The sequence below is a fragment of the Zonotrichia leucophrys genome, chromosome 1 (assembly GCF_028769735.1).
Source record: "Zonotrichia leucophrys gambelii isolate GWCS_2022_RI chromosome 1, RI_Zleu_2.0, whole genome shotgun sequence".
In the NCBI taxonomy this organism is placed as follows: Eukaryota; Metazoa; Chordata; class Aves; order Passeriformes; family Passerellidae; genus Zonotrichia; species Zonotrichia leucophrys.
The window spans coordinates 14,197,019-14,213,551 of record NC_088169.1 but is presented as its reverse complement, the minus strand read 5'-3'; positions in this window follow the sequence as shown (position 1 = coordinate 14,213,551).

Here is a 16,533-nt window from a genome sequence, read left to right as displayed (position 1 = left end):
ACGTGGGGCTTTGCTTTGCTTTTTGTCACAGCATTGCCTCTAACTCCTAAGCCCTCCAAGCAGAGCCTCCCACAAAAATGAAAGCCATCAAAGGCAGGGAAGATTTAAAAGTCATCTCATCTCCCAAAGCTTTGTCAAGCAGCATTCTTTAGCCAGAAGGTTGCCTCAGGAAGCCCTGGGACAGAAATGTGGTTCTTTCTGGGCAGCTCTGTCCTCTTGCTGGTCTACAGATATCTATGGAACAGTTTGCACTGAGATAGGAATTGTGTTCCAGGTAGTTGTGAGTCAGCTCTTGGGAATTCCCTAACTGGACCAGTATCTCTGGCATTTAGGTAATGTGTTTTGAACATTTCCAGTACCATAATGGTTTAGAGCTTTCTCTTCTCAATGCACTTTTTGATGAATGTAAATAGGGTTTGCTTGTCTTCTTTCACAGAGCAAGCATTTGTGATGTGTGTCCATGCCCATTCACTCTGGCAGAACTGCTGCACAGAGGTGGTTGGGATTAGCATTTTCAGGCAAGCAGATTACTCCCTTTCTTGGTCAGTTTTGCTTTTTATAGCTCATTGCTTATGAACTACTGTTGCTTGTGAAATTCTGAGCTGCAAGTCTCATCCCTTTCTCTGTTGCTCTGTATCTGTTCAGTGCCTACTTTTGTTTATGACATCAGCTACTGTGGCTTCTGTGCTTCAAAGGAAATTGTTCACCTCTGATGTGGTTGCTTTGGCTATGGGCGATATCTCAGAGCTGTGTGAGCACCTTCTTTCCCCCCTCTTGTGTCGAGCATCCCCACACTGCTTGTATTTAATGTGGTAAAGAGAGCATGGTCAAGTGAGTGAGAGGGGCTGATACATTAACACTCATGATTTAGGTTGGAGATGATTGCTTCTTTTCCTGAAGCTGTTTGTTTGCCCTATGTACCTTAGCTTCTACTTTTAAAAAAGATCACAGTCAAGTTATGGTGAAGTAATGCTGCCCATTTCACTCTGATTCTTACTGAGCAGCTATTGTGTTGCAAAAGACTCACCTGGCAACTTGGTTGGTGGCTTTTGGCTTCCTTTCTGCCTCTGCCAAGGTCAGGATTGAAGAGCTAGAGATGGTATTTTGTGTTTGGGCTCAAATGTTTGTTATTTCCTGTCTGTATTACAGTCTTACAAGTGGTGAGTTCTACAGCATTCTACTAACAAGCTACAAAATAGCTTGTTATCCTTCTCTACAAAGTCTTTTAAGGCTAAACTATCCAATTAAGAAATAGTACCTAAATTATTTTCACTTTTAACCCAATAACTAGCCACTCATGTCCCACAATGCCGACTTTTCTGTCCAATTACAAAATACCACCCTAACCCATGAAGAAGAAGGTGAAGAAAAACAAGCAGCCACCACCCTAAAACCTCCATATTGTTTTATATACACTGCTATATTTTAAAACCTTTAACTCTAAGTTTTCCACCCTGTGATATTACACACTCCTATTCAAACTCCACACCTGTAATCCCAGTGCCATCAATCAATTTTGGAAGCCTTCTCCACAGCCCCAGGTCAAATGCAGCGTTGTCTTGTGGGTCTGTGCACAGAAAGTTTAAAATTCTCAGCATCCAGGGTTCCAGCACTTGGGGATCATTTTTCCTGCAGTGCCAGCTGCCTTGGGAGTTGCTGAAGAACCCACACTGTATAAGTAAAGAAAGATCAAAGCCTTTAGGTCATCTGGCAGATGAAGCCAGGGAAATGATGTTAAGGAGATGAAGTTTAACCAATAGTTTTCTTTGTCTCTTATCCTTTTGGTTACATGCTGCTTTCTACCAGGCCACCTCTTCTCTCATGCTCCTTCCTCCCTTTGAAATTCTCTTATTGGAGGCCCAAAGATGGCAGTCTCCTGCCTCAGACCACCTGGGGAAAATGGTCTTTACTGAAATGGAAGATATCTGCCAGTCCCCTTCTGAGATGCTTCCTTGATTGGCTGCCTGCAGGGAGCCCAAGGCAGCTCTGAGCCCCTGGTAAGTAACTGTGAGTCTAAGATGGTCTTTGCTGTCAGTGTAATTGTGTCAGAAAAGCAGGTGGCTTCTGGAAGCTGGTAGCAGTCTCAAGCCACTCTCTGCTTTTAATACAGATTGCTCAGTTGTTTGGGGCTGTCCCAGCAGACAGCATCACTTGGAAGGCCACAGGGAGGTGTGTGTTTTGCTCAGATCCTGAACAGCCAAAGTGGCTCCTCACGTTGCAAGGCAGCAGCCAGGTGCCACAAGGAATCAGCTCTGAGGTGAGCCCTGGGCTACAGCTTCTGCAGCAAAGGTGCATTCATGTGTCCTTTGCAAAGGAATGAATTAAAATTGTTCTTGTAATGATTTTAGTGGGATTTTGAATTGCTTTTGTAACATTAAAAAAGAGACAATGCTACTCTTTTGCCAGCAACCCATCATCAATTTTAGCCTGTCTCTCCCTGAAGGAAAAGAATGCTGATAAATGGAGAGAGATTAAAAGGATTTACTTTGGATTGATGATTCTTAATTTTCTAGACTTAAACCCTCTCTTTGAATGGCTCTTTTTGAGGAAGTGATCTGTCTTTTATTAGTTTAATAGAATTTGGCTACTATTACTGATCTTATCCCATCCTCAAGCAGGATTTCCACCAACAGATTAAACAGATTTCCCTGGCACTATGGTAAATCCTCTCTGTAAGCAGTTGTGGCTGAGATAAGACTTGCTATCCGTGCTCTTCCTCCACCTGAGTAAGCAATCCTGTTAAAACTCTCTCCTAAAGAGCGGTGAGACAAGTGTGACTCAGTGTCAGCTGGCTGTTTGTTTTTTCTTTAAAACCATGTGATTAATTACTTTGAAGTTTTCTTATCTTCTTTCTGTACTCTTCTGCCACTTGAAGCTGGATGAAGAAACCCCTGCAACCGTGTTGCATGAATTAAATTGCAGTGAGAGATGATTAGTATCATCAGCCTCCGAGGTTCCAGCACACTGTCACCAGGATAGCAAAAGAGGCTGAATTTTGTTCATCCCCTGTTTGGGGATGAACGGCTTTTTCCAGCCATGATGGAAAAAGCAGTTCATCCCCATTTAATTTATTTTTATTCCATGGTCTCTCCAGGGGTTTCAGTACCATACCATGAGAAGAAACTTAGTTCTGCTAATGAAGGCAAAATCACTGTATTTGAGATAATTCCCTACCCCTGTTAGAAGAGAAAAAAAAAAAGGGATATGATAAAATAATTGTGACACACACACAGAGACACATACACACACCCTTGGTTTCCACATTTCTTCCCAGATGAGGAATTCACTGCAGCAGCCACAGGGTGAGATATGTCACAGATTACAGAGTGACTCTCCCTGTGCAATGCTCAGGGCTCCACCTAAGGACAAGTGGTCCCTACAGGCTGAGCCCACCCCCTCTCACCTTCTCCAATGACCAGATTACCAGCACCGCAGGCTGAGGCATTGGCCCAACATCTGGCAGGCCCAGATGTGCAGTGGGAGAGGCGAGGCTCGGTGGCCGCGGGCACTAGGTGGCACACTGAGAACGCGCCCTGCGCTCCGCACCCAGCCAGCCCCACGGCACTCGCCAATCTCCCGACAGCTGCTGGCTCTGCTCGGATCGCGCTTTCACTGCTGCTTCCTGCCTTCACTGCCAGGCTTGCGATTTATTATTAGCGCACGAATTTCTCTACCTTAAGTAATATATAATATTAAAAGATAGAAATATAAAATTATGTAAATATATATAATAGATATATAAATAATAAAATATTATATACAACATAATGAATATATATAATATAATGTATAAATACATAAATATAAATATATACGTAATATATATAAATATAGATATATATAAATATATAAGAATATTAAATATATATATATATATATATATATATATCCATCTTTGATTTTGGAGGATGTATTGTTTCGGCTGCCTTAAGGAATATCTGCAAGCGGTGATAGGACCCTGCTGACTCCAGCAGCAGTCACACATCTGGAAGGTTCGGGGGATCTGTGATTTATCGGGGGGAATAATGCACAGTGCAGCCCGTCCTGGGTACTGATTTGACTGAACAGTTTTTACTGAATATTTTTACCACTTCCATCCTTTCACTTGGAGTCCCCAATAAGATTTAAGATTGCTATCACCAATATTATAAACAGTAAGAATCAAGGCTTGTTTGCCTCTAAACCATCCCTGTAGACAAAAAACGTAAACCAAACCAGGTGATGGGTGCCATTCTCTGTCCTTGCTCAGATCCTACTCTATTAGTCCTGCCAGGTGGACACTCCCATCTCCTTCATCACACAGTGCTCCTGTGTGTTGCAACAATCACAATTTCAGTGAAATTACTCTATTGTACCTTTTGCTTTGAATTTCATCCTTGTCAACACAAGTAAGTTAATGGCATGTGAGGCTATATACACATGCAGCTCTTGAGCCCTGCCCTCCACGCAGAGACACCGTGCTGGAACCTTGGGCTGGTTCTCTAGCTTGCGTTGAAGTCCACTCCCCGCCTGGCACAAAGCAAACAGCTCCTCAGGGATGCATTTTTACAGCTTGTCGCTCTGATTGTGTCTACAGTAACGGTTTAAATTGGATTACTGGGCGTGAAGCAAATCTCCTAATCGCGTTTCTAATGATGCCTTGAGCTGCCCAGGGGGGGCTGACCTCCCGAGCACTCCAGCAGGATGCCGACTGCGGGAAACTACAGGGGGAGATGCGGTCTAGGAGAACACCTGGAGCTCCCCCCAGCTGCCAGCAGGCCGCCCGTGCCCACGGGACTAGCCTGGAGCTAGCCCAAAATGTGAACAACTGGAAATACCTGCCCTCAAAACAAACCCCTGCACTGTGTAGCTATAGCCCTGGTGCAACTCAAGTGGTCAAATGCATGTGGAGATACTGTTCCTGATGATTAATGAGAAATTTCTCCCAGTCTTCATGTAGGAGCAGTTCTTGAATTTCTGTCAGTGATCTCTATACTGTATGTTGTTTCCTTTAAATTAAAGCTTGTGGAGAATTTTCCCATCAATCAGTAAGAACATGCCTGCTGTGGGATACTTTTCCTCCCTTCTTTCTCCTTACCTCCTCTCCCTATCTCCATGAAGTACCAGTCAGGACTGTCCCAGGCTCCTGTTCTTCTGCAGTGCTGGTAGACATAGTACCAGACACCAGAAAAATTTTATTTCATACAGAGAATTCTATTTCATACTTCTCTGTAACACAACCCCCTCTATGAAATTCTATTTCATACAGGGGGTTGTGTTACAGAGAAGTAACACAACCCCTCGCCCTACCCCATAGTCTGTGATGTCAAGGGGATGAAGCATTTTAAAGGCATGCTGCAAGCTGGCTTTAGGAGAATTCAGTCACACAGGGTAGCTGTTTTCAACCTTGCTGGTTTTCACCTTTCACCTTATCATTCTGATTTGAAACAGGGTGTATAAAATCCAAGCTCAATGTGCCCTCTAGTGAGAGCTGATTCCTTCCTTCTGACTAAAGAAGTCCTGTCAGAATTTAATGCCCTGGTTTAATCTCTCTTTAAATATGGTCAGAGAAGGCCTGTTGATACCACTTAGTCGTGGAAAAAAGTTCTTCACAGCAATCCCTTCTGTTAGACAGCAACTCTAGCTAGAGATGCCTGTTATCCAGCTCTGTTTTAGCTGGCGCCACCTGGTAACTTTAGGCCTTGCAGTGTGACTGTGGCAAGAAGTGGAAGAGGGCAGAGTGGGAGGAGGGAGAGAGCCAGGACTTGAGCTCACACCTGCAGCCTTTCCTCAGTGGGTCACTTTCCTTTGGGCACCTTCTCCTATGCTAAAAGATTGCAAGATTTAGAAACACAGCAAGTATTTGTATCAACCAAGACATACATTACACAGGTACAACTAAGAGGCTACTCAGCTAAGTAGTACTCAAGTATCAACTATGACTTAAGTTCTTAAATACAGGCAACTTCAGCTAATTATTACAAGTATTACCAAGCAGGTAGGCAGCTGTTGATTGGAGGGGAGTTTTCATTTCCATGACTCTTTGGAGAGGATCATGATCTCTCATCTGGCCAAGCTGCTGTTTGCTGAGTCTCTCTTCTTTCTGGGGTGTTGCAACTTTTGCCCCTCCTCAGCATTTCCCGGCTAACTGTTACTGCCTTTACAATTTCACTTCTGCCTGTGATCTTACTTTCATGTGGTGTTAGCCTACACTCCTTCTTGCAGCTGAACAAGAATGTTCTAAGCAAGACTCAGCCAAGGCATCACAGCTGTGCCACAGCAAAAGCAAGCCTTGGGTCACAGGCAGCTGAACATCTGGGCTGGTGTTTATCATCTGAAAGTTAGCTGCATGTCTGCACCAGAACCAAGGTAAAGGCATAATATTGCTCTTTGTTGTGGCACCCAGACTGATGTCATACTGATCATTAATATTCAGGGGCAGGGGCAAATTATCATTAGGGCAGATTAGAACAGTGGCTCTGGATATTTTGGTACCATTATGAAGTTCAGGCTGGACAGCTCATCATGACAACAGCAGCAGAGTCCTTGAAGTAACCACTCACTGTATCACAGGTGGTCTATCAGATAGACACACTGGTTTTGATTGCTGAAAAAAATCTAGTGATATAAAAAGTCCCACTGGCTCAGACATCTTGTCCTGGGGGTTTTGTTGATGCCTTAAGAAGGACCAAGTGCACCAGAATGCTTTCAGCAGGACTGCTGGGTTTGAAACAGGCTGTAACAGATCTGAACAACAAGTTTTGTGGCGGAGTCTTTTGAGGAGAACAAAGAGAAGATTAGAATCTACCTTTTGAAAGTTCAGACAGAAAGGAAGAAGACTAAGCTTTTTGGATAGCAGAGCAGAAAAACCCTCACATATCTGATAACTGAGAGAATCACTGACATACCAGAAGGTACAAATGCAGACTGAAGAGTGTGATCTGTGTGGAGCAGCTGGAAAAAAATCTTTGATTTGCTGGTTAATCAGAATGTACTGCAGAGAAATCAATTTAAGGATAATCTCATTTACTATTTATTTCTGACTCATATTTCCACAGGCCTGGATTTATGCATTTCATCAGTCATCTACTTTGGAGAGGAATGGCATAAATTTCAACACATCTGCTATTTTTGCCTGCAAAATATTCAAAATTGTTTCTGCAGAAGCTACGGGCAGCAGTGGGGGACATTTATTTAAAGAAACTTGGAACAATGGATCACTAGTGATTAAAATAAAAATGGAAATTACATTCTGAATGTAGGAGGCAAATGAGTATTGCATTTACAATACTCTGGCATTTAGCATATATGAACCATCATTGAATAGTTGCATTTTGGAAATTTTGAAACCTGGTTGTCTTTTGAAAAATGCAGATTCAAGCTTCTCATTTTATGCTAATGTGAAGAGGTGAAGGAGAATACCAGTTTGTTGAAACAAGTGAATTAGCATGTGAATGGCGCATATTGGACTTCTCCCTCTTGAAATGGAGGCTTTCAAAGTACAAAGTAGGATTTAAATCTCACACTGTGATTTTTCCCTTCTCAGAGCCCCAAATCATGTTACTTGTAGTGCATTAATAGGCTTTGAGCCTGTACCCCATCGACTAGAGGTGCTGTCATTTTTACTAATAGCCATAATCTACAAATCTTGCAATCAATGAAACAACCTGTTTTCTCTCCCCATTCCTAATTCTTCTTTTGGATCTCACTTTCAGTTTTCAGGGCTGATGGTTATGAAAACACTTCCAAAGTAAGAATGTGAATGGCAAACTGGCCTGGACTCTCTCCTTCCTCATCAAATTCTTTTTTTTCTGAGGACTGCACTGTCAGCCTTGCCAGAGAGGTTTGCCTTCAGTGCTGATTTGCTCCTTGGAAATAAGATGGGCTTGCAGCAATATATTGCTGACAAAGCTAGGCTGCAGTGACACAGGAGAATTAGTGCTGCTAAAGAGAAGAGACTTGGGGAGGTAATTTCAGGAATGTTTCCAGCACCTGAGTGACTAAAATCTCACAGCTCAAACAGCCTAATCCCATACTGCAACAAGTCAAGCCACCATAAGCAGACTCTGACATTTTTTGCTCATGTGAAGTAGAAACTCAGGAATCTCTGCTGTGATTGAAGTTCCCCAATGAAAGCAAATTTCTGCCTTCTAAGATCCTCTCCTTCCTCTTCCCCACCTCCATTCCCCGAAATTAGCCATTGTAACACAGCCTGCTTTTCAAATACCTGCTTGTGTTTGTGTGATGGAGTGCACGTTTGCCTTCCTTCATTGCATTTTACTTGTCTCTGATTAATGATTAAAGCAAAACCTTTGTAGCTGGTTCTAAGTGCCTCTGTTAGCAAAGAAGGGAGCTTGCAGTAAGTAATGACACCAGAGCTGGACCACTCTGGGCTGCTCTCAAGCCAAGTCCTGCAAATATCACTTGGCAAGATGCTCCCTGCTCTCCCAGCCTGCTTTTATTTGCAATTATATTCACATTATTTTTAACATAACATTGTATTTGACAATAACATGGAGATGCTTTGGTTTTAGTTCTCTTATTTTTGGGGGTAATGGCTGTCTTATGAAGTAACAGTAATCTGAGCTCTGTAGCAACTGGATGTGCCTATTGCAGTATCAGAGAGCGGTGGCTAACATCCCCTGGTGCTGCACTGCCAGTTGGAAAGGCAGCAGAGGTGCAGCTATATCAGGCTGCTTTAAAGGCTGTAAGACTCTTCTTTCTGCTGGCAATGCCAGTGTTTGCCCTTCTGATTAAATCACTACCCTTTGATGCAATAGCTGCTTTGCTCCACAGGGGGAAGGTAAGTCACTCAACAAAACAAGTGTTTACAGTCATACGTTTACAAAGGTTGTTTATTTTTGTTTGTTTTTAAAATGGATGTATACTTGTCTTACTGCTCTACTGGGCAATAAAGGTTTCCTAAGCAGTTCAGTGAAAACCTTGATTCATACAGGGCTGGTGTTGGTGCTGCCTTGTATTGAGATGTAGTGTCTCCCAAAAGGATTTATCATAAGACACCTGTAATCTTCTCAAGAGAAGGGAATTCAGGTGGTAACTGGTGGAAAAGACCATGCCATTTTTCAGTTAAAGTCATCCTGACTGTCCTTTGATAGTAACTGGTGTCACATTGCTTAATCACCTTTACTGTCTGCTGATTTCAATGAACTCAATGTCTGTAATGGAGAATCAGAGAGCTTCTGCTGTATTTACAGTAGATGAAATCCTATAATATGGCTGAACAAGGTGCTGAAAGGAGTGGCTCTACAACCCCTCTGGTTCCTTTGCAGCTCTAGAGAGGATCTGTAACTTCTCTCCATTGCTTTGATAATGAGCAGGAAGTCGGAACACTTCTCTGTTTCTGCAGATCAGCTCCCTAAAGTGGCACAGCCTGAGGCTCGGTTTGTGCCCTCAGCTGGGCAAGGAAACATCCCTGGGAAAGGGATGGGGGAGGTTGGGCAGCAGTTGAAGTGCTTGTGGCAAGGTGTGAGCCTGATACAGACATCAGCTGTACTTTCCACTTGCTGGACCTGAGGGTCAAAATTAGCTGGCATTGCAAAGTCCAGGCACTGCAGACAGCACACAGGACAGCTCAGGTCTGGCCTATCCAGAGCCATTAACTGCTGAGTACCTTTTGATTCTTAAGCCTGAGCATTAGCAAGACAGCTGAGTGACTTTTGGCTGAGGTCAGGATGTAGAATCTTCCTCAGAGCTGTCTCAGCTTCTTAGCTACCTTGAAATAGTTTCCCAAGAGATGTATTAATCTGTTTTCACGTATCATGAATGCTATTCTTAGGAGCTACCTTTGATTTGTTCAGTGTGGCAAGGCAGAATACAGAGCTGTATTGAACTGAAAGTTTTGAGTGCACCATTCCCGCACACACTGCAAGCACACATCCTCACACAGACATGCCCCGCATTTATCTTTGTCTCTATGTGAACCTATATCAAGTCATAAAGATTGAGTGGAATGTCTGTATTTCACTAAAAGAAAAAGAAGCCTCTGTGATATCATATATATGGCCAGTGTATTGGGTTTGCATGGTGGGGATTTTGTAGAGGATTTGTGACCCCGTGGGGGATCCACAATGGAGCAGCCTGCTCCTGAAGGACTGCACCCTGTGGAAGGGATACTGGAGCAGCTGATGAGGAACTGGAGCCCATGGGAAAGACTCACATTGGAGAAATTCATGGAGGATTGTTCCTGTGGGAATGACCCCAAACTGGAGAATGTGAAGAGTGTGAGGAGAAAGGAGTGACGGAGACAAGGTGTGATGAACTGACCGCACCCCCATTCCCTGACCCTGTGCACCTTGGGGAGGAGGGCAGAGAATTTGGGAGTAAAGAGGATATCAACAAGAGCAGAGTGTATGGGGTGAAGGTGTTTCTTCAGAGAAGTGCAGCCCAAATTTCACAATTTATCTTATCTGGAAATGTGAGGCTCAACAGCTGTGCTCCACCATGGGTAACAGCTGCAGCTGTCCCTTTGAGGAGAGTCCCTTTGGGGTACAGGGTATAGATATCTGGCTTTGAATATGATGCAGGTTCAGCCACAAGTGCACCTCAAGGGGAATCTCTGCACTTTTTTCCTTTCTTATCACTTAGAAAAGTTACCTTGCATTTAATTCCCATTCATTATGCATGTGTGAGATCAAACTAGTCAGTAATCATCAAGTGGCTAAGAGCTGGCAAACACCTGCAGAACACTACTGGAAATGACTTCTAAAGGCAAGCATTCAGCAACCTTCAAAATAAGAATCATCTGTGCTCTTCATTCTGCTTTTCAGTGTGTCCATCACATGCCACTCCAAGCTGCAGCTGAGAAGAAAGGCACTGAACTACACAAATGTGGTAATGTTGTTGCTCATTCAAGTGTGACACTCTCTTGTTTAGCATTCAGTTGTTTAATGAAGTGAAAAGATGACTTTGGATCATCAGTAGTTCCATTCTTATCCACATCCACGTCCATATCCTTATCTAATCTTTCAAAGCTAATCCATCCTACAACAAACTTGTAGGCCTGAGTGATGTTGCAACACAGAGAAAGTAAAGCTTCCAGGTTGTCAGGATTCTGCATGGAATCCATTTTTCACCTAAGAAGAGCATTTTATTACTCCTGTTATCTCAAAGCACTCATCTGCAAGCAAACACCAGAGCAAAAGTTTTCTTCCCACCCATGAAGCTGTTGTGCTATGCTTTTCCACAGATCATCAAAACAATTTGCATAATAATTTGCATAATAAGATGCATATTATGTTTGTAAGTAGAACAGTTGAAAAAGCTATTTATTTGTTTATGTTGTTAATTACAGTTTTTTTTTTCAGTTGTTATCTTTGAGAAGGCTGTGAATAGAGACACAGGATATTTTGCCAAATGGTGCTCCTGGAGAAGTCTCCAGCTGTTGGCAGCAGGCCTTCAAGGCTGCATTGAAGAAGCCTGAATGGAGGCTACCACATTTACCAGGATCAGCTGCATGGATATGCCACATGAACATGATGCATTTAATTGTCCCTTGGACTGTGTATTTAAAGACAAATTAAAATAGACTCTTGTTGTGGTGTGTTGCAATATCCTGTTTTACCTTCTCCCTTCCCCCTCGCCCCTCGCTGAGTGTGCCCTGTCAATCAGGCTAACATACCAGCAAGGCGTCGTGTGATAGGTGTCCCTAGTCCCTTGAGACCCTGCCCCTTCACCTGGTTGGTGGCTCACCTGTCCCCTCCCCTTCCCCTGTCCTGAGCTTAAAATGTTAATGAGACCATGCGGCCTCATTCTGTTAGCAGCAGTGGCCCGGTGCAGACATCTCTGTACCCACGGAATAAACATCTGGCAACCTTCTAGCAGAATCCGCTCTCTTTCTCTCCACCATCGCCAGAAGCTCTCTCTCCTGAGGTAAACAGAGTCCTGACAGCCTGGACTTGTCCCGCTGCACTCTCCAGCAGCCAAGGTATCTCTGGGGTGAAACACCGCAGTGCTGCCTTTGGCCCAGCAGCGAAGGTCAGAACTGGCCCAGGCACCATCTAACTGGTTATATTGGGATTCATATTCCAATAGACTCTAGTTTGGCATCAGTACTGAGCTCCACTATATGCATGGATTTGTGCAACTCCAATTGCAGACTGATGAGACTGCACCTTGTTAAGAGGAACTGGAAATTAGGGTAATGATGCAAGAACTCCTGTACATTGCCTACCAGAAAAGCTTCTCTCTAACCCCAAACTAAAGTGCTATTATAACCCTGACAAGTTTTCTGTTTAGCTTAGGGCTCATTTGCTACCTCAGTGCACATAGACATAACACTGTTTGCCCTCATCTAGACCAGCCTACAAGCTACAGTGTGCACACCATTACAGAAAATCAAGCAAAATATGTATTGCTGTTTACAGGGAAGAGAAACCCCAGAATCTAGCAAAAAAGCAGTGCCAGCAAGAGGTTTGAAGTCCAGTATGTCACAAAAATATGATGTTTAACTTGAGCCATGTAAACAAGTTCAGTTTCCTTACTGTGCATTTTGAAATCAGTACCAAATAAAAGGAGTATATGAAAACAAGAATAATAAAGGTTATTGTTTGGACAAGTGCAGGAAAATGTTTTTAACAGAAAAATTTGAGAAACTACAATAATTTGTTTAAACTTTGCATGGTCTTAAATAAAGACTAAAATACCCACCAATTCCTGTGCAAATCTGTAGAGTGAAAAAGCCCAATGAACAGTAAGAACTGCAGGTTAATAAAACATATCAGGTCAGACAAATATGGTGCCCAAACTCACTGCAATTGCCTGTGTGTTATATAAAAGCATTCCAGTGCATGTAATGCTTATTGATTTCAGAAAAGCACTTGATATGACACTGAATTTAAAACTAGCATTTGATGCATGGGATACAAGGAAATATAATGGGTGAAAAGTAGATTGATCAATGCAGAACAACAAAGTGATGCATCACTGTTCTCTAAGGGCAGAGCTTCTATTGGAACAGGGGCTCTTCTCAACCCATTTTCTACTGCCAAGATCTGGAAGAGGAGGCAATCAGAAAATGCACTTGTGCTTCCCTATTATTGTTTGGTTGGCTGGTTTTTGAGAGGAAAATGGCTGATGATTCATTACAAAATGTGTATTTGGACTCAAATTTTTCTTTATTAACTTGTCTCTTGGCACACAGGTTCCTCTGGAAAGTGCAGCTCAGGGGCAGGAATTACACTCTGAAAGATTTTTAACATTCAGAAAGCTCCACAATGACAAGCATTACTGCTCTTCTTCCCAGTTGTCACAGGAGTTGAACTTTTATGCTGTTTTATTTAAGGAATCCAATTAAATTGGTGGGTTCTCAAAGGAGAATGTTTTGATGTTTCTATAAAAACTGTGGTGTTTCCTGGAAGCTTTAGTTCTCACCTCATGGTTGCAGTGAAACTAAAAAACCCCAGTTTCAGATCTCTATGGCAGAACTGTGAAAGTCCTGGGAAATTTGCTCATCCAATCTTTCAGCCTGCAGGATAGGGTGCCAAGTACCAGCAGAGATGGACACAACTTCTTATAAGATTATATGTTTTCAAACAAAAAGAGCAGTTTCTTGTTGAAGATTCAAGTGCATGGAAAACAAATCCTTGCAAAATGAACAAAAAGTGCGTCTCTATCTCCATGTGAAAATTTTCAGAGCCAAGATGACTGAACCCTGCTCCCTTACATGGCAGATTTTATTCCATTTATCCAAGGATATGAGAACTTCTCCTGCTGCATGATGAACTTCATGTAGCAAGGTCAACCCCTTTTCAGCTTTTCCCCCTGCAAATTTCAATTTTGCAACCAAAAAGGTGATGAGATTATATTCTCCAAAGATAAAGGTTGTCAGGGTGTGATTATGGTTATTCAATCTAAAAACAGTTTTGAGTTTTCCCCTGGAAGACTCCCTAGCAGGGGAAGTAAAGGAAAAAAAAAAAAAAAAAAAAAAAAAGGGAGAAAAATGCCATACTAGTTCTGTCCTTCTCCTCAGAGTATATTGTCAATCCCATTTCAAAGGACCTAGTACAAACCCCAAAGTTGGGTTTCTTATGTACCAGTGACTTCCTTGGCTGATGTTCTTTCAAGCTCTTTCTGGAAAAAAAGATTAAATGTAAATCCTTGGTGCAAGTGTACTGACTGCAGTTTTGCACATTTCTAAAGCACATTTCTTGCTGTGGGTTTTTATGTATTTTTGAATAGTAAAGGAAGCACCAAGACAGTCTTATAGGGAAGGGGTGGTTCTGGTGTGGTTCTGTGCCACTCAGCCATAGCTCTGCCTCACTGGTTCCAATGGTTCCCTTATGGCAGAGGCAGGACAAAATATAGCAGTAAGGACACTACTAAATTCTTTTGCTCTGCATTTACTCTCAATTAGCTCAGTGGCAAGAATTTTCTTTTCTGCATGCCTTAACAATTTCAAAAGAAAATAATCTATTCATTTTTCTTTAGACATGAAAAGGGTTTTTGTCTGTTGGAGAGCCTGTCCATTAAAGCTGGACACACAGATGGTATCACCTGATAAAGAGCCAACATCAGCTCCATGGGGGCACCAGCTTTAATTTAAAGCAAATTATAGAGGACAACTCTGCAAATGAAGAAATTGTGGAGTGCATACTCTAAAAAAACCTAAGACTTCTAAACCAGATAAACCATTTGACAAGCCATGGTATTTTTGGTTGCAAAGAGAATCAAGATTTTCTTCAAATTGCCAGCTCTTAGATTTGCTGAGTACAATCTTCGATAGTTTCAGATGGTTCCTTTAGAAAAACTGCTGAACTCTGCTGGTCAACTAACTAGGATGAGAAACACTAAATGCAGTGACTACCAGCTTTTGCTGGCAAAAACCTTGGTAAAAAAAAACCTTTATTTTCTTGGGTAATAGACAAGAATGGCTGAAAATGTAGACTGCACTAGCAACAAGAGACAATACTACATGCACATTCCCAAATGCAAGAACTCTCAATCTTCTGAACATTGTGGGTAACAGTTCTTCCAAAGTTACCCACTGGAGTGCACAAATATTAGTAAGTGATAAATTATTAAAAATAAAACCAGATCCTTTTTGAAGTTCAGGAAAGCTTTAGTAAAGAACCTTATCCCTTTCTCACTCCATGTGTTCCCACTACTTGAATCTACCCTTAAGAGCATATAATGCCAGGTAGGAAAATACAATAGTGTTATTGACAAATATTACTGCTGTGAAGAGCAGGAATTTGTATGAAACATCCTCTATACTAGTTTTTCATGTTCTGTGCTGATTTTTCTGTCATCCTGTAAGAGGTACTTTGGGAGTATAATTTTCTGTGTAAATTTCTTCCAAAGAACTGTTATTGGTTATTATTATTGTTCATGTTTCAATTGTATTATCCCCATTCTCAATGAGTGCTTCTGAACTTTAAGAAATAGGGGTTATATTAACTTCAATACAGGTTTATTTATTTGGTAAAAAAACCAAAAAACTCAATGAATTCCATGAAGTCACTGTGTCTAGAAAACACTAATAACCATGTTTTCTTGATTTACAGTTTAGCATTACTTTTCCCCTCCTCTGACATCCACACAAAGAAGTTCATTATGCTGAGTCCCCTGCAGCTAGTTTATAGACCTGCTGTGTATTCTGCAGTGAAATAAAACAAGCTTTGTTAAGAAGATTATGGCTCTGGTGTTTTAAAGGCCTGAAATTTTCACTGTCAATAAATGTTACTTGGGGAAATACTACATGCAAAAGCTTTGATCCCTGAAAACAAGTGCATGTAATATAAAGGTCCAGAAAGAACAAGATCTGAAAATGGAACAAAAATGCATCTTTTAAAATCTCCATACCAAGTTTGACTATAAATTTCTGTAGGATTGAATTTCTAATTTTAACTCTTAAGCACTCCCTCTCTTAGCACTTTAAGGGCTAAGAAAACTCAAACTTAGGGAGAATTTTTTTTTCTGGTAACTTAATTTTCTGGTTACTAGTCATAGAAGGGTCTCTTATTTATCTCCCTGGCTCCACTGAATTAACAAATAAAGACAAGTCCCATACAAGGAAGAGCAAAGGCTCTCCCATGTACACTCTGTCAGTAGGGTACCCAGTCCCTCCCTCCCATCATAGCTAAAACACAAACACAGGAGCGGCCAATTTTTAAGTATTTCTACTAAATCTGGTGATCAAGAGTCAGTGCTTGAAATTTCTGAGGGTAGGCAACACCAAAAAGCTTTGCTTTTGCAAATATTCTCTACACCAGTTCCTCTGTTTTAGGGAATCACTCTGCAGCAAAACCTGATATTGCCGCTTTTCCCTCTCAGAATTTCTCTGCTTTGTGAGTTAGAATCATTGATTTTATACCAACTCCGATGCAGAAAACCAACAAAAATTATGAAGGCAAGATTGTTTATTCAGATTGTTTATTCAGATTTAATTATCCATCTCCTTTGTCACAGTGATGGCCCAACAAAACCAGATTCCACTCTGTGTCTGGGGCTCCCTGGGAGCAAGGCAGGGGCAGTGGGGATGGGTGGTGCTCCCTAGGCCAGGACACCACAGGCATTTGTCCTCAGAGCAGGGTTCTG